Source organism: Scylla paramamosain, chromosome 9 (assembly GCF_035594125.1).
Source record: "Scylla paramamosain isolate STU-SP2022 chromosome 9, ASM3559412v1, whole genome shotgun sequence".
NCBI lineage: Eukaryota > Metazoa > Arthropoda > Malacostraca > Decapoda > Portunidae > Scylla > Scylla paramamosain.
The window spans coordinates 14233343-14252500 of record NC_087159.1 but is presented as its reverse complement, the minus strand read 5'-3'; the positions used below and the strand labels follow the sequence as shown (position 1 = coordinate 14252500).

Here is a 19158-nt window from a genome sequence, read left to right as displayed (position 1 = left end):
ATATATATATATATATATATATATATATATATATATATATATATATATATATATATATATATATATATATTATATATTGCATGATATTCTACAACTGAATTATATCCGACATGTAAGTAATAACCTCGGGAGAAGAAGCTAAGGTTAGCTCCATATTATCGAAAAATACTCGTGAGAAGTCCCCCAAATAACCTTCCTTATACAATGTTAATTTGTTCCTCCGCCCCCATTTTAACATAGGAATGTCTAACATCTCCAAAAGCGTCCCAGTATTTGGGTCCCACCGGCATCTGTCTGTCCTTGAACTTTTTTCGTGTTTTGTTTTCTCTTTTCTTTCTTTCTTTTTCTTCCTTTCTCTTTTTTTTCTGTAAACTTTATCTTCAAGTCGTCTCCATTTCAAACGATTAAAGCAATGAATGAATGAAGTGATACTCTCTCTCTCTCTCTCTCTCTCTCTCTCTCTCTCTCTCTCTCTCTCTCTCTCTCTCTCTCTCTCTCTCTCTGTCTCTGTCTCTGTCTCTGTCTCTGTCTCGTTCTCCACTTTATCATGCAATTGAAAGTAGAGATCCTCAAAACCTTTTCGTATTTTCAGCCTGTGGATCTCGATGTCTTGTGAGTGTAAGGCAGTTTCAGTTTGAGTATGATAAAGGTTCTCCTCGGACATTCAAATAGAAGCAAAACCTAAGCGTTTCTTTAGCCCCTCTGATCGAGAAAAAATGACAATTGATTTATTATTTTATTATCCAGTATAATTTTCAAGCCGTTGATGTATACACAGGCTTTTTGATGGAGGGAGATGGATGAGAAAAGGACCGAAAAACAAACGGATAGAAAGACAAAAGCCAAGCCAGCCGGCCAACCAGTCACCCTTTAAAGTCTAGAGCATTCCCACGACCCTGCCTGCCAGCCATCCACCCAGTTACCCCACCAACAAACCATCCAGGCAGCAAGCCATCCACCCAGCACACCGCTCCTGTGTTGCCTCTTCACGCCCATACTATTTACCTGGCATAAACATCGTGACTTCATTTCCTGCTTTCACGCGTAAGTTACACGAGAAATTCCCACCGGACCCCCAAAGAGAGCGGGCGGCACCTGGACAACTCAGGGTTCTCACGAACGGCTGGCAAGCACATCGGCCTAAATGTACGAGTATTAAAGCGCGTGAGGCAATGAGCACTTAGCACCGACGCAGGGAACACGAGAAGGTGGCAAGCGAGCGTATGGGTAGTGTATGAGAAGAATGGCAAGGTGCGTAAGAGATATTTATTTTTCTCTGCAAAGATGTGGGTATGGGTGAGAGAGAGAGAGAGAGAGAGAGAGAGAGAGAGAGAGAGAGAGAGAGAGAGAGAGAGAGAGAGAGAGAGAGAGAGAGAGAGAGAGAGAGAGAGAGAGAATGGGGTATCACATTACTAAAATACCTGAGAAGCGATGAACTTTCATGAGGCTGAGGTTTGCGTTTGGCCCACACCACGAGATACAGAAAACCACCTTTCCTATCAGTCCCACTTTGAGGTGCACGAGATTTCTGAAAGGCGCCACAACTTTCGTCTCCCGCTCACTATCAACTTAAGGCCGCAGGAAGGTTGTTGCAGAATATAAAAGTAGTGTGACACCATGCGGCCTTCATCATTCACCCATGACACACTTATGTAGTACGTGGAGGATACTTGTATTACACGTAAGTAAAGTGACATGATAAAGAATGTCCGTAAACTAATAAGCATCATGTAATGTAATAACTTACGTCGTATTATTAAATTATTAGTATGAATCGCCATTAACTTTTTCGCCCGCCATTAATATCCTCCAGGGTTTGACGACTTTAAACAGGAAGCGACATTAATTTGATGCTTTATAAATGTACACATATATATTTAATCCCAATGAACGCAGATGGAAGTTAGTCATTCAACATGTTCCCTGAAGCGTTCATGTTCATTAGGAACTACACTATATTTCTTTACGATATCTGAAATTTCCCACGCAGCAGAGAATAATAAGTAAAGAAATATAAAGATTAAAACTCATAACCTTTAAATTAATAGCCATGTCGTCATTGGACACTGTTCTCTAAACTGCCAATACTCATAAAGAAACCACGAATATAACACTCTATTGCTTTACTTTTAACTCTATTTAAAATTTTGCCACACATTAAAGAATAATAAGTAAATAAATACAAAACTCACGAGTCATCCTTTCATATTATATATATATATATATATATATATATATATATATATATATATATATATATATATATATATATATATATATATATATATATATATATATATATCAACATAAAATACAGGTAGACACACTTACACAAACAGTATCAAAGAAAGATGTATAAAAAAAATCAACGGAAAGCATTACCAGAAAAATGACAGGCTACCAGAAAAACAACAGGCAAAAAAAAATATACAAGAAATATCTCAGGAAAACAATATACAAATCCCCCCAAAAAAGAAGCACATTTACAGTCCCCATGCGCAAGAATTAATACAAGAGGGGAGAACACACGTTTGCAAAGAGTGAGTGATAAAATAAAAACGTGTGTGTGAATGGGGGCGGGGGGTTGGGGAAAGTTTGGCAGGAGTAAAGACAACAGCTTCGAAAAAATATACACAGTGAAACAAAAAAAAAAAAAGGTAGCGAAAACAAAGCGAAAAATGGAGAGAGAGAGAGAGAGAGAGAGAGAGAGAGAGAGAGAGAGAGAGAGAGAGAGAGAGAGAGAGAGAGAGAGAGAGAGAGAGAGAGAGAGAGAGAGAGAGCGAGCACGGGGCAGTTGTCCATAAAGATGTTATATAAACACGGCACGGTACTACACACACACACACACACACACAGAGAGAGAGAGAGAGAGAGAGAGAGAGAGAGAGAGAGAGAGAGAGAGAGAGAGAGAGAGAGAGAGAGAGAGAGAGAGAGAGAGAGAGAGAGAGAGAGAGAGAGAGAGAGAGAGAGAGAGAGAGAGAGAGAGAGAGAGAGAGAGAGAGAGAGAGAGAGAGAGAGGGTAAAATAGGTTATGTAATGGAGGACAAATTCATCTAAAAAACGAATATCTAACAAACGTCTCTTAAAATCCCCACCAAACTTGCCGGAAGTCTAACAGTGACGTGATGTTATTGATAGCAGGTTGTCAAGAGGTCGTCCCGTGTACCCAGTCATTACACAGCACTATTTTGTCCTCAGATTGCTAGATTGGTTTTTCGGCTCTCTCTCTCTCTCTCTCTCTCTCTCTCTCTCTCTCTCTCTCTCTCTCTCTCTCTCTCTCTCTCTCTCTCTCTCTCTCTCAGTATCTTGATTCAGCTGGACACGCCGCTGCCAACCAGTGCGGAAAGCGTGACAAATTAATCCGAGAGAAGGCGCGTAACAACTGTGTACTCTCGAGGATATTCCGGATATTCCTGCCGGGGATCGAAGCCAAGGCAGGACCTGAACTGTGAGGCGCGGCGCAACACCCACCGAGCTCACGTTGACATTGCTGGTTGTCTGTTAACTAAGTGTTCTCGTGTACATTTTCAATCCCCCCTTAACACACACACACACACACACACACACACACACACACACACACACACACACACACACACACACACACAATCGCATGCAGCAGCGCTTAATCCTGTCGTCTATACGCAGAGAGAGAGAGAGAGAGAGAGAGAGAGAGAGAGAGAGAGAGAGAGAGAGAGAGAGAGAGAGAGAGAGAGAGAGAGAGAGAGAGAGAGAGAGTAATTTTCATCATCGCTCTCACGTCAGTTCACCTTGATATATATACGAGTATACATCCGTCAAAAAATAACAAGGAAATGAACAGTGAATGACAAACAAAAAAAAAGGATGAAAGGGAGGAAGTTTTGTCACGAGAACAATATCAAAACATTTCCGTTCTGATAGAAAAAATAAATAAATAAAAGCTTCATATCTATCAGACAAAAATGAAGGGGAAAAAGCACCACCATCACCACTACCACCACCACCACAAGCAACAACTATGGACGGATGACGGAAGGGGAAATATTGGGCCATGAAACAAAGGCGGGTATTTGGATAAGAAAAGGAATAGGTAAACTGGTGTACCGGGATGAATGAGAGAATATGGTGGTATGAGGCGGCAGAGTGGCAGGTGGAGGGACGGTCGACAGAGGGATGCAGCGTGGACTAAGGTGGATGCAGGTGCTCGTACAGGTGGCAGGGAATGGACAGATGTAAAACCGTATATACACATGCATTTCGTCATTGTTTGAGTGCATTAGAGTATTCCGAAACGACAAATTGAAAGCAAATATTTGTATTATTTTACCTCCAGCCTTGTTTACTCTTTCTGTTGACATTTATCCTTCCCTCTCTTCGGCAAATGTAGTCTATTGATTTAATTTTACCGATGATTTACACATTGTCAAGAACTAATCTGTTTTTCCATAACAAAAATACATCAAAATACAAAGAAAGCAACAGAAAAATGTACATGGCTTTCTTGTGCAAGTAAGTGTGTGTGTGTGTGTGTGTGTGTGTGTGTGTGTGTGTGTGTGTGTGTGTGTGTGTGTGTGTGTGTGTGTGTGTGTGTGTGTGTGTGTGTGTGTGTGTGTGTGTGTGTGTGTGCGTGCGTGTGCGCGTGCGTATGCGTGCGTGCGTGCGTGCGTGTGTGTGTGTGTGTGTGTGGCTTAAGTCATCACATGTGCTGGATGTGTGAGGAACAAAGACCCTTACAATCCTGAGCTGAGTCGGGGCTGAGTCGGCGAAGGAGGGAGGCAGAGGACTAGAGGGAGGGAGGGAGTGTGGGAGGGATAGAGGAGGACAGAGGACTGGAAGAAGGGATGGAGGGGAGTGAAGGGAGGAAGGCAGGAGAGGGCTGGAGAGAGGGAGGGAGAGGAGAGAGACAGAGGACGCTCTTCACGACCACCACAAGTAACCACGACTCTCTCCACATAACCGTCAATAATCATCTTCACCTCACTATTCTTGTCTCCTCTCCTTTCCTCTCCTCTCCTCTCTTCTCCCCCTAAAGCCACTTTTCCACCTATCAATTAGCAATCATATGTTTCTCTCCCTTCTCCCTCCTCCTCTCATTCTTACTTATATCCACCGGCCTCTTTCTTGCCCATAACCACTCCTAAATCCTAAATGAAGTTTCTGCCTCTCCCATTCTCTCGTTCCAGAAACATACCTCCCTCACTCTAAATCTTTATCCCTCCCCTCTCGATCCTTCCTCCTATCTTCTCCACCTCCGTTATCCCAGAGCCAGCACGCCACATCGATCTTGGGGAGAGGTAGAAAGGAGGAAGAAAAAATATAGGTTTTTTTCATGACAGACGTAATCACCTTTTAACTGTATCAATGTTGACTTTCTTTTTGTGTGTAATTATTGCCTCGTTGTGTAAACTGGTAGTCAAGGAATGAGTTTGCTTATCTGATGAATTAAGACTCTATATTCCATAAGGTATAATGTAAAGTTCATCGATCGTATGGTACTATGAGATTTCTTTCCCTCGTTTTCATTTAAATAGGTGACGGGAGTTAAAGGCGTGAACATATGTATGTACATATACTAGCCTCCTAGGGGTGCCATTCTCCCATTTTCTCTCTATTTTCTTTCCAAATGAGTAACTAGCTAAGCCATACCTCTAATCTAATGCGTAGCTCTCTCTCTCTCTCTCTCTCTCTCTCTCTCTCTCTCTCTCTCTCTCTCTCTCTCTCTCTCTCTCTCTCTCTCTCTCTCTCTCTCTCACACACACGCACACACACCATGCCCCTACTTCCCATAAGATGAATAATTAACACGATGGCGATTGGTCGTTGTCACGCACAGAGCATAATGATGGGGAGTGTTGTAATTCTCTCTCTCTCTCTCTCTCTCTCTCTCTCTCTCTCTCTCTCTCTCGCGTTATACGTTAGGGACACATTACAGTGCTGTATGAACAATAGAATTAAAACAGATAACAAAGCAGAGTCGATATGGGTAGATATTAAGGAAGGATCGCAGTCAGTAGTACTAGGGGTAGTTTACAGACCACCGACCAGTACAGAGGAAAATAACACCTCACTGTGGCAGGAATTAAATAGAGCAGGCAGGTACAGTCAGGTATGTGTGGTAGGAGATTTTAATTTTAGGAATATCGACTGGAGTCTGATTGTGGGTAACAAGGAAGCAGAGGAATTCCTTAAGGTAATTCAGGATAATTTTTTTAAAACAGGTAGTCGTAGAACCCACAAGGGGGAATAATATTCTAGATTTAATTCTTACTAACAGGGAGGAAGCAGTCACGCAGGTAGAGGTTGGAGGACAGCTAGGTAACAGTGACCATAGGGAAATTAGGTACAATCTAGAATGGGAAGAAACTGTTAGAAATAAAAACACTTGTAAAATACCTGACTTTAGGAGAGCAGATTTTGAAGAATTAAAAAGGTACCTCCAAGGAGTGGACTGGCAAAGGATGCAGGGTGAGGTGAGGTCAGGGACGGAGTTCAGAGAGATAAGGCAGGATGAGGGAGGTGAGGTGAGGCTCCAGAAGGGAGGAGGAAAGAGGAAGGGGGAGATAGGTGTGAGTATCTTGGAATGTCAGGTCATGGTGAAATGAGAGAGGTAAGGTCGAGGCGAGTTGATGAGGGAGGGGAGAGGATGGTAGGGAACGAGATGAGGGGTTTAGGTGAAGTAAATGTAGATGAATTGTATAAATATTTCGTAGATAAAGTTCATACAGGTCAATTAGCAAATATCCCATATAAAACAATAAGATCACAAAAAAATGACCCTAAATGGATGACTGCTAGGTTAAAGCATTATATAGGGCGTAAGAGAAGTGTATATAAGAGATTAAAGGCAGGTGAGGAAGTTTTAAGGACACAGTATAATGAATTAGTTAGAACAGTCAGGAAGTTAACGAGGAAAGCTAAGGACAATTATGAATTAAAGGTAGCCAGCCAGGCGAAGACGGACCCCAAGGGATTTTATCAGGTATACAGGACGAAAAATAAGGATACTGTAGGTCCATTAAAGGCAGCAGATGGGGAGCTGGTTAGTTCTGGGGAGGAGATTAGTAAACTTCTAAATGATTATTTTTTAACTGTCTTCACTCAGGAAAACATGCAGGATATGCCAGATAGTGAACAGGTGTTTAGAGCAGATGAGTATGAGAAGCTGACGGATATTTCCATAACTAGGGAGATAGTGGAGCAGGAGATAGATAGGCTAAAAAGTTCAAGTCACCAGGACCTGATGAAATATATCCCAGAGTACTGAAGGAATGTAAAAAGATTATTAGTGAGCCGTTAGTTTCTGTCTTTAGGAAATCACTGGAGTCGGGTGAGGTACCAGTAATGTGGAGGCAGGCTAATGTAGTACCCATCTTTAAGAAAGGGGATAAAACTTTAGCGTCTAATTATAGACCTGTCAGCTTAACTTCAGTTGTAGGTAAAATGTTAGAGTCAATAATAGCCAGGAACATTAGGGAACATTTAGACAAACATAACTTGATAAATCAGTCACAGCATGGCTTCACGAAGGGGAAGTCTTGCCTGACAAACTTGTTAAGTTTTTACAGTAAGGTGTACGAGGCAGTAGATAATGGTGATAGTTATGATATCTTATATCTGGACTTTAGTAAAGCATTCGACAAGGTGCCCCATCAAAGGCTCCTGAGAAAGGTTAGGGCGCACGGGATAGATGGGAAGGTGTTAGGTTGGATAGGGTCATGGCTTGGTAACAGGCGACAGAGAGTGCTAATAAACGGCACGAAATCCGAGTGGGGTCATGTCATTAGTGGGGTGCCACAGGGATCAGTATTAGGGCCATTATTATTTCTAATATATATCAATGACTTGGATAGTGGAATTAGTAGCGATGTTAGTAAATTTGCGGATGACACAAAGATAGGTAGATTAATTAGGTCAGAAGCGGATGCCATCGCCTTGCAGACAGACTTAGATAGAATGAATGAATGGACGGATAGATGGCAAATGCAATTTAATATCAATAAATGCAAAGTGCTTAGCGTAGGTAGAGGAAACCCACACAATAGGTACACATTAAACACCCAAACTCTGGTAGGTACAGGGTACGAGAAAGATTTAGGAGTTATAGTTAGCTCTGAACTCCGTCTAGGGAAACAATGCATAGAAGCCAGAAACAAGGCAAATAGGGTACTAGGATTCATTTTTAGGAGTGTTAAAAGTAGAAGGCCGGAAGTAATATTAAAGTTATACTTGGCGCTGGTCAGACCTCATCTAGACTACGCTGTGCAGTTCTGGTCCCCACATTACAGGAAAGATATAGGTCTATTAGAATCAGTACAGAGGAGAATGACTAAAAGGATCCAGGGGATGAGGAGTATTCCTTACGAAGCGAGGTTGAAGCGGTTAAATTTACATTCTCTAGAGAGACGTAGGTTAAGAGGGGACCTGATAGAAGTCTTTAAGTGGTATAGGGGTTATAACAAAGGGAGATGTAAGCAAAATTCTTAGGATCAGCAACCAAGGTAGAACAAGAAATAACGGGTTCAAGCTTGAAAAATTTAGGTTTAGGAAGGAGATAGGAAAAAATTGGTTCTCAAATAGAGTGGTAGATGAGTGGAACGGACTCAGTAATCATGTAGTTAGTGCCAGGACACTAGAGAGCTTTAAGAGAAGATTAGACAAGTTTATGGATGGGGATAACAGATGGAAATAGGTAGGAGTGTTTCATACAGGGACTGCCACGTGTAAGCCTGGTCGCTTCTTGCAGCTTCCCTTATTTCTTATGTTCTTATGTTCTTATGTTCTCTCTCTTATTACTTATATCGGATGAACTCAGCTGGGAAATGTTGTAATTTATCTTTTCTTTTACTTTCTTACCAAAGTTTCCATTAGTTTCCATTGCCGTCTCTCTCTCTCTCTCTCTCTCTCTCTCTCTCTCTCTGTATTAGTAGTAGTCTTGTGCCCCTCTCACATGTTTCGCTATACGGGTAATGCAAACATTCCTTTTCTCCATTTTATGTGAAGGTATGACCTTTGTGTGATTTTGTGTAGCTATTACTCCAAAATTAGGAAGGGAACAGGCTTTTTCTTTTTTCTTCCTCATAGTGTGTGTGTGTGTGTGTGTGTGTGTGTGTGTGTGTGTGTGTGTGTATAGGGGGTGCACATTCTCTAATTCCCTCTTTTTTTTGCACCACTTTATCCATCTATTTACCTATTTTCTCTCTATCTCCTCCACTGAAGAAAAAAGTTTCCATCTCCCAATACCAATTCGTTAAATGAAAACACTCGAGCCATCATATTTTTAGCTGTTATTTTTTCCTCCAGGTCTTTTTACTACGAAATCATTAGCTTACCCTGTCTCACTCTACACACACACACACACACACACACACACACACACACACACACACACACACACACCAGCTCGCTATCCACACCCTTATCCTCTCTCCTCTCCCTCCTTCCCTCCCTCACACACTCATGCCCGAGAACTCATCAGTCAACGTCAGCCAAGGTTCTCATCTCGGGGATTGGGTTCTGTCCGCCTCTGTCTCTCCAATATCTACAAATAGCCTTCCGTTGGCCGTCGCCTTATGTCGGTGCAGAGGGCGTATGGAGACGTTATGGCGGCGGCGTTACGGGGCCAGCATGGTGGAAGAGGTGATGCAAAGGGGGAATGGTCACTGAATGGACGCGAAATGAAGTGGAAAAGCGCCCAGGAAAACGTGGGGGATGTGCAAAGGGTAATGGCAGAGGTGGTAGTGGTGGTGGCGGTGGCGGTGGTGGTGGTCGCAATAATGATGGAGGTAACATGAGGGAAGGTAAAAATGTTGCGTGGGGAGACAGAATGAGGAAAAATGAGTGAATGAGGAAGAAAAATAGTAGAGATAATGGTGGAAGGTGGATTAAACGGAGAGGGGGAGAGAGTGGAAAGAGAAAATGCCCCCTGTACTAAAAGATGAAGAAAAAGCAAACTGAGCTGTAAAAATGGTTAATTACTGATCTGCTCAAAAAAAAGTCCTGTTTTTGTATTGCGAGAAAAAAAAAAGATGAAAAATTAGTGTTCACTGAGCATAAAAATCGACAATAATAGGAAACTATGAAGGCCGATACATGACAGGGATAAAAAAAAGAAAAATCACTATTTTATCAACAGTGCAGCACGCGGGGAAAAATATTAGGAACCCAACATTATAAAATTACTCATAATGCACTCATCTCTTGATTAACCTGGATATGCAAAATTCACCGAGATGCAACAATATTCATAAAAGTGTGTGTGTGTGTGTGTGTGTGTGTGTGTGTGTGTGTGTGTGTGTGTGTGTGTGTGTGTGTGTATGTATGTGTGTGTGTGTGTAGCGTTGTCAGTTACAGTAATTGGGGATTATAATAAACAGAAGTATTAGTGGTGATTATAGAAACGTTGTAAAAACAGTAACACTAGTAATTATTGTTATTGTTGTTGTTGTTGTTGTTGTTGTTGTTGTTGTTGCTGTAGTTGCTGCTGCTATTGTTTGTAGTAGTAGTATTGGTGGTAGTAGTAGTAATATATCTCAATGTATCCAAAATCGGAGGAAATGTTAATTTTCACAAAACTAATATGGCTTCCTAGCAAATCCTGGTCTAGGCTGCAGATGATTGGCTGGCTGTGGGGACTGCAGCATTGAGATTGGTCCAGGATTCCAGGATTTGCTGCCAAGACATATGAAACACCCTGATTTACGAGCTTGCTACATGCGGTATGCAGTTGTGCATTTAGCTAGCTGTGCATGTTGAGCGTAATTCGAAGCGGGAAACAAAACAATTTATGAGCTATTAAATGTAAAATTAATGTTAAAAATATTCCCTAATTTTCCCTCATAATTCACTAATAAACCCCGCAATATGCTTAGTCTTCAGCACACAAGCGCTAGCCCAGCCCTGGCCACCACCACGTAGCCACGTGCCTCACGCCAAGGCTAAGGAAACTAAACCTGAGTATTATGTATCGTAAGAGAAGAATATATTAATGAGCGAGGGTTTGGTCTTGACCTTGTTCGAGTTAATAAGTTTAAAGCACATCAGTATACTGCATGTTATATTGCAAATATAAAAGAAATTACTCCACCAAATAAAATTTTTTAATTCCAATTGCAGTTTTCACAAGAAATAAAAAATATATCAACATGGATACATGTCATTCACGCTTGTATGCGTTGCCTAGTGTGGGACCCGATCCTTGCAAAACTTATGATTCACTTGCATACGAACATTTACTATTCCTATTATTATTATTATTAATAGTAGTAGTAGCAGCAGTCGTAGTAGTAGTATATATATATATATATATATATATATATATATATATATATATATATATATATATATATATAGAGAGAGAGAGAGAGAGAGAGAGAGAGAGAGAGAGAGAGAGAGAGAGAGAGAGAGAGAGAGAGAGAGAGAGAGAGAGAGAGAGAGAGAGAGAGAGAGAGAGAGAGAGAGAGAGAGAGAGAGAGAGAGAGAGAGAGAGAGAGAGAGAGAGAGAGAGAATGGTGGGAGGGGGGAGAGGGGGGCGACTAGAGTCGGTGGTGTGGTGACAGTAGTAGTCGCAGAGGGCAGAGTTACAACCACAGGGAGGCGATGGTGATCAGAAGTACATACTGTGGTGGTAATGGTGGATATATGGTTGTGGTGTAAGTGGTGGTAATAGCGGTGGTAATAAGTGGTGTTAAAGGTGGAGTTCAGTGGAAGTGATGGTGTTCAAGTGGTAGTGGCAGTGATGGTGGTGTGAAATGATGGATGCAGTGATAATGGTGTTAAATGCTAAGGTATAGTGGTGGTGTTAACTGGTCATAGTAATGTTATCCAGTCGTGTTAATTAAGAGGCTATGTTAATTGAGTGATTGTGGTGGTGGCTACTGGTGATGGCAGAGTTAAATGGTGACAATGATTTTAATACCAATAAGAAATTACGGTATTAAATGGTTGTGGTGTTAAGCGGTTGGCATGTATTGTGCATGTATAGTTAGGTGAGAGTGCTACTACAGCAACGGTGCTTAGTGACCAGTGACGGTGCTAACAGGTGGCGGCGGCATGAACTGGTGGTGCTAAGTGGTGGTGATAATGCTGAACGATGATAACAGCATTAGAGTGAAGCAGTGACGTCAAATGTTGGTAGCGGTGGTATACTGATAGCGATCGTGGTGATATTAAACGGTGTTGGTGGTCGTGATTACGGTGATGGTGGAAAACTAGAGAACAACAACATTGCAGATGGAGAGAAACTGTGTGAAACTGTGTGCGTGTGTGGCTGATAGGATGGAGGAATTGCATTAAGTGGTGTGACGTGTGTTGGTGGTGGGAGATTGTTAAGGTTAGAAAACGATGAAGGAAGGTAATGGTCCAAATACATACGAGACGTAGAGAGAAGGAAGGGAGGGGAATTGATCATTTGTGTGAAGGAAGGACAAACAGCAATTGTGTAGCGAGGAAGGAAGGGTGGGAGAGGTGGTGGTGAGAGAGCGGGGAAGGGGTGAAACAAGAAGGAAAACGAGCGGAGGAGATGGGGAAGGTAATGAGGTGATTAGCAGACGAGAAGAGGGAGCTGGCGGGACAGGGGGGAGAAGTGATTTTAGTAAGAGTGGGGATAAGGATGGTGAGAGAAAATGGGTAGCAACACGTTTTCTATAACTTAACTAATGTAAGAATCAGAGAATGATTTAAAACATTCATATCAAAATCTTCTATATGATTTCTCGCACACTGAGCCATGAAAACATTCCTGAGGTATCGAATATCAGTGAAACAACCTAATGACAAGGTGCTAGTTAGCCTGTCACATGATTACGACCTATTATTTCCCCTTCCCCCACTGCGCCAATTAAGCACTACAGCCAGGTTAGATTACAGTACTCCTGGGAGGTAGATTACACCTGATAAAGCCTCGGTACACCCTCCTAACAGCTAATTAAGGTTTTGCCTAAAGTATATCATGTCAAGATATATTGCTACTCGTACCTACGCTATATGTATGTACGAGTATGTATACCTGGAATTGGGTGATTATGTGAACTGGTGTTGCTGTTGATGACGCGTTACTGTGTGCGTTTTGGGGGAAGGGATAGATGCTCCGGGATGGTATAAATGGAAGAGGAACAAGAGAGGAGGAGGAGATCGGAAAAATATACGAAAATTAGAGGTGGAGAAAGAGAGAGAGAGAGAGAGAGAGAGAGAGAGAGAGAGAGAGAGAGAGAGAGAGAGAGAGAGAGAGAGAGAGAGAGAAACGTATGCGTGCCGAGGGTGGAGAGAAGAGGGAAAACAAGATAGAAGCGGAGAGACGTGGACCATTGAGAGCAAAAGAGAAAAGAGTGGGTGGGTGGGTGGGTGGTGGTGTAGTAGGTTCGAGAAGCAAAGGTGCTGGCGGTAAGAGGGGATGGGAGGGGTGGGAGGGCAGTGGAAAGAGGGAATGGTGGGAGGAAAAAGCAGTTTAGCACCACTCCTGTTTTCTAAAATTCATTGTTTTATGTAGAAACTTTATAAAAGATGATTCTAACATTTGTATCAACATTTAACACATTTCTATATACATTTTATCTTTAGCCTCCAACATAACGAGTGAACTGGGTGCACTGAGAGGTTAGCGGTGGCGGAAAATAAAAGCAGGGAAAGTGGTTTTGAATGCTTTTTTTGCAAAGAATAAAAAAGGTTTCATGCTGCTATTCTTTCTGCTAATCGTTTTGTTTTCACGTTAAAATAACACATGCTTTTGGTCACCAACACCCACACATTCACCCAGCCATTCCATCTCCGCACCACCAGTCTATTTAAATATTTAGCACTCATAATATCATTCACTAACACCACAACTTACCTTCATCACGGCTAAACAGCTAATCGTTCCTACGTGCAGCTCCCATCAGTCAGACACAACAAGCAGATTAATTCAGGTTTTCAGGCACAGCTATTAATAATAACTCATTTCCCTTCAGCGCGCCGGAGGAAACTGAGCTTACAGACAGAAGAAAAGCAACTCCCGCCTGTAAGTGAGCTGGTATTGGTCGAATCGTGAATGACGTAAGTGGCCGTACACGTGTGATTGGTGGAGGGCGGAAGAGAGCAGTGTGAGGGTTGAGACCTTGTTGTGTTGTGTGTTTTTCGCCCGCCACGGATTTCCTAGGTGCTGGTGTGTTTCCAGACCTTCAACGAGCTAATAAACTGAATGACGAGAGGCACACGGAGTAGGAATGTAATACGGTGTAAGGATTAAGTGATGAGTCTGGGTGGTGGTGGTGGTGATGTTGGTGGTGGTGGTGCTGCGCTGTCCGGCTGAGTGGTGGGCAGGATGGTGGGGACAGGATAATCTGGGTGAGATGTGGGAAGTTCGGGGGAAGGAAATGGTAGACACAAGACCGGCAAAGATTACAGAGTAGTGTTATTTAGAAGAAAAGTTGTACGGTTAAATATATCAAATTAAACTAGTCATTACTTATCACCAACAGGTTTGTTCTTGACTACATAATTGGTTTCATTTAATTATGTGATGAAGTTTTATTACGCACTTTTTAAACATGTTATAAATCAGAATTATAACGATAGATGTAAAACATGATACGGTTGCTCATAAAGGACGTCTGCTTGCTTCCATCCCTTACCTTCGCCTTTTCATTATTATTTTCTTATTTTCTCGACTTCTGTTTGGTGAGAAGCCAAATTCTTTGCAGGAAAAGACAAAGACACGTGAATCCCAACATAAAAAGGATTTGCGATTGAATCAGGAGGTAATGCCTTTTGATGGTGATGCAAAACTATTACGTGTCACGCCTCGCACTGTTTTTGTGATCCGAGGTGACTCAGAGGACACATAACACGCTTCCATGAGCCAGTGTTGGGAGAAATGACCCCCAGGCAGGCTGATGCACGGGATGAAGTTGAGGATGAACGAAAATTTCGCGTACGGATGAACCAGCCGTTTGGAGATGGTTTCCTGTTTGTGTTGTAAAGGTGTAATGAATTGCAGCACACAAGAAACGTCACAGGGAAGAGTAGGTCGCAGGAGATTCACCCCATGTCACCTGAGCTTTGCCACGCGTGCACTGCCAGCCACCCACTGCTCCATTTCCTGTAACCTCATAACATACATTCACCACGCGTGGAGGATACGGCAGAAGGTGGATATTTTGCGACTTTTTTTTTTTTTTTTGTGTGTGTGTGTGTGTGTGTGTGTGTGTGTGTGTGTGTGTGTGTGTGCGCGCGCGTGTGCATTTTATTCGGGATTATCCTAATATATAATCCTGCTGAGACCTTGATGGGAGGGCCGCTGTCGACATGTCAAATATGAACCTCAAATAAAAGAATGTGGACTAAGAAAGGAAACACACACACACACACACACACACACACACACACACACACACACACACACACACACAAACACACACACACACACGAGCGTTTCCTCTTTCGGCTTGGCCTATAGTGGAGCAATTTCTAAGATCTCATTTCTGTGGCACAAAAAAATATATATGTTTATATTAAAAATTCTCTTTACCACGGTATGAAATATTATATAGTCTCTCTCTCTCTCTCTCTCTCTCTCTCTCTCTCTCTCTCTCTCTCTCTCTGCATCAAGGGAAAGTAAAGTGGAGGAATTTTATCTATGGAGAGGGCCAGTGAGTGATCAGCGCGAGTGCAAACCAATTTCCCGAATGTCACTGCGTGCAAAAGTTCAGATGAGCTAATTTCTCGATCAGTTCAACCAGTAGACAATTGCGAATCGCACGGGGAGGAGGGTAAAGGAGAGCGATGAGGGAGGCAATGGGATGGATCATGCAGACAGAGAGAGAGAGAGAGAGAGAGAGAGAGAGAGAGAGAGAGAGAGAGAGAGAGAGAGAGAGAGAGAGAGAGAGAGAGAGAGAGAGAGAGAGTTAAATCGCGTTAGAAATAGGAGCACGTGTGAAACTAATTTAAACTGGACATCTGATACTAGTAGGAAAGGATAAATGGATATAAGAAAAAAAAGTTGAAAGGGAAGTATAGATACATTGAGAGAGAGAGAGAGAGAGAGAGAGAGAGAGAGAGAGAGAGAGAGAGAGAGAGAGAGAGAGAGAGAGAGAGAGAGAGAGAGAGAGAGACAGAGAGAGCAGAAGGAGAACGACACACTCACAACACCTGTATAATGAATTAACTCCCACACACAACACCTGATCCACTCCCACGCTAAAGCTACTGTAAATTATCGCCTCCAGGTGTTGAACAGGTAGTAGAAGTAGTAGTAGTAGTAGTGATAGAGGACAACTCGGTGTAAAAAAAAAAAAAAAAAAAGTGTTGGGAGGAAGGGGGTGAAGTCCCTCTAAAACCCACATTTGGCAGGAGCGAAATTAAACACCATCGATTTCTGCGTCAGGTTGATTTATATGCCAATTTGGTACACTTCGCACCGCACTACAGCAGCGCGCCTTTCCTGGGGAGGGGGAATGGGGAAGAGGGATGGAGGGCAGGGGGGGACGTGAGCGAGTTGCATGAAAAGCCGAAACTCTGCAAACTTCGTCAGCGGTTGTGACTTGAGTCAGGAATACGAGCAGTGGAAACGCGAATTAATATTTACTCGTCATGTTTTTATACGCAGAATTAATTTAGTACACTGACCCGCGCTATTTGTCACGGTGAGGAACGGCCGCCGCTGCTGTCTCCTGATGCCTCGTAATTACTACCACCTATTTCCTCCTTCCTCTTTTTCCCTTTCTCTCTCTCCCATCTTTTTGTCCTTCTAATAGCTCATCCTTATTCCACCGCCTACATCCCGACTTCCTACACTCCAAAATCCTCCTCTTCCTCCTCCTCCTCCAGTTCTCGCTGGAAATTTTATTCCCAAATTTACGATGGTTTCCTGGAGCCACGCCTCCGCCAGACTGTCCTCTCCGCCCTCCTGCCCTCTACAGACGCCCTCCAGGTTTATGATGCTCTGTTTCCTCGCCTGGGTATTTACTTTTATGGTTTGATATAAGTAATGATGATGATGATGATGGTGATGATGATGATGATGATGATGATGGTGATGATGGTGATGATGGCGACAACAATAACAAGAACAACAACAGCAACAACTACAACAAACAAAGTAAATAATAATAACAACAGCAATAATAGTCATAATAAAAATGTTAATAATGATGATGATGATGATGATGATGATGATGATGATGATGATGATGGTGATGATGGCGACAACAAGAACAAGAACAACAACAACAACAACTACAACAAACAAAGTAAATAATAATAACAACAGCAATAATAGTTATATTAAAAAAAATAATAATGATGATGATGATGATGATGATGATGATGATGATGATGATGATGATGATGATGATGATGGCGACAACAACAACAACAACAACAACAACAACAACAACAACAACAACAACAACAACTACAACAAACAAAGCAAATAATAATAACAACAGCAATAATAGTTTTAATAATAACAATAATAATAATAATAATAATGATAAAAACAATAATAATAATAATAATAATAATAATAATAATAATAATAATAATTATAATAATAATAATAATATTATTATTATTATTATTATTATTATTATTACTATTATTATTATTATTAACAACAGCAACAACGATGACCACAACACTGGCACCACCACCCCATTAGTAACAACAACAACAACAACAACAACAACAACAACAACAACAACAACATCAATAATAATAATAATAACAGTAACAATAATCTCATCAATGCCATCGCCAATAACAACAAAGGATGCTGGTGCTGATGAAGACAGGGAGAATGAAATACTTAAAGCTCCTCTAATAATTCACCAAAATTACCCTTTAACACACTATTCACATGATGTTAGTGTATCTTACATTGTTGAGAGTATCACATTAATCTCAGTAAGTGTTCCAAGCACATCAGAGGCTGCACCAGATAGCAGACATAAACACTAAAACCACACCACTCACACGACGCATGTACAGCACACCAGCAAAGATTCCACTGAAAAAAAAAAAAAGTCATTGTAACACTTATCTACACACCGCGACCGGCTCTTGATCTTGTGGCCTGAGATTACTGGACTCTGGCTATAATGTGTTAGGTTTTCGCTCTAGTTTGCTGATTCGTCTATTATTTACGTCTTTTCATCCTCCCACGCAAGTCTCTTCTCCCCCTGACGCCCGCTCATTTCTACCTTGTATCCATGTCAGCGCCTCGTCAGCTCTCTGTGGCCTCCTCAAAAAGAGCTCCTACCGTCGCTGCTTAATTAACTTTCCTTCCTGCTGGATGTCTGCCATTCCCGCGATTAAGGGTGGGCCTTCAGAGTTCATTAGCCTCCGCCGTAGCCATGCACTCACCGTACTGCGACGCCCAAGGAAATGTGCTGACCATTCCATCCCGCCATTCTGTTTTGCTCAGTACGCGCTTCATTTAATCTAGTCATTATATCGGGGAATTAATAGAGGAAGGAGGGGAGCACAGAACAAAGAGACCGTTTTCAGGAGGTTCTCCATAAAGGAGGTAAAGTGTGAGCATCGCTTCTCATCTGTACTTTATGTACTTCCGCTGGATCATCATCATGCGTGTGTTTTTATGTTCACTACCTTACATAACTTTTATCGCGCAAAGGTATCACTACGTACATCGAACTCTTAATTAAATGCATATTTATCATGCCATTATTCTTTTCTTACGTCTATTTTGGTAACTTGTTTAAAACTGGCATCGTCCTCCCTTGTTCATATCATTGTTATGATCATCATTATAATTTTCTCTCTCTCTCTCTCTCTCTCTCTCTCTCTCTCTCTCTCTCTCTCTCTCTCTCTCTCTCTCTCTCTCTCTCTCTCTCTCTCTCTCTCTCTCTCTCTCTCTCTCTCTCTCTCTCTCTCTCTCTCTCTCTCTCTCTCTCTCTCTCTCTCTCTCTCTCTCTCTCTCTCTCTCTCTCTCTCTCTCTAAAGGTCAGAAGGCTTACATAAAATAAAATCTCTCACCTGCCCTCCTACACTTGTTACGTTCACACACTCAGGTTCACAACTTGTCCGTGCCGCGACACGTCTTATTCTTGCTTCGTATTTCTTTGCCTCACTCCCGTGCCATTCATACCCGCCTCGACCCCGGACAGGCGTCATGCACTCCCTCTTTTCGACTCAGCACCGGTGTCCAAGGAGGCCGTCCACCGCCGGGAGGGTCACGTTCAA

The 19158-nt window shown here is 42.1% G+C and overlaps 1 long non-coding RNA gene across 4 annotated transcripts in view; it reads right to left on the bottom strand.

The window, feature by feature from the left end:
• The window catches only part of LOC135103653 (uncharacterized), a 121114-nt gene extending 107041 nt beyond the window's left edge, over positions 1 to 14073 (bottom strand). For 2 of the 4 annotated variants that reach the window (XR_010270151.1, XR_010270152.1), the window contains exon 1: positions 13808 to 14068. This is a non-coding gene — a long non-coding RNA (uncharacterized LOC135103653). Of the gene's footprint in view, positions 1 to 13807 lie in introns of all 4 variants that reach the window. The other 2 variants (XR_010270153.1, XR_010270150.1) reach the window with 2 other exon arrangements.
• Positions 14074 to 19158: the final 5085 nt, after the last annotated feature.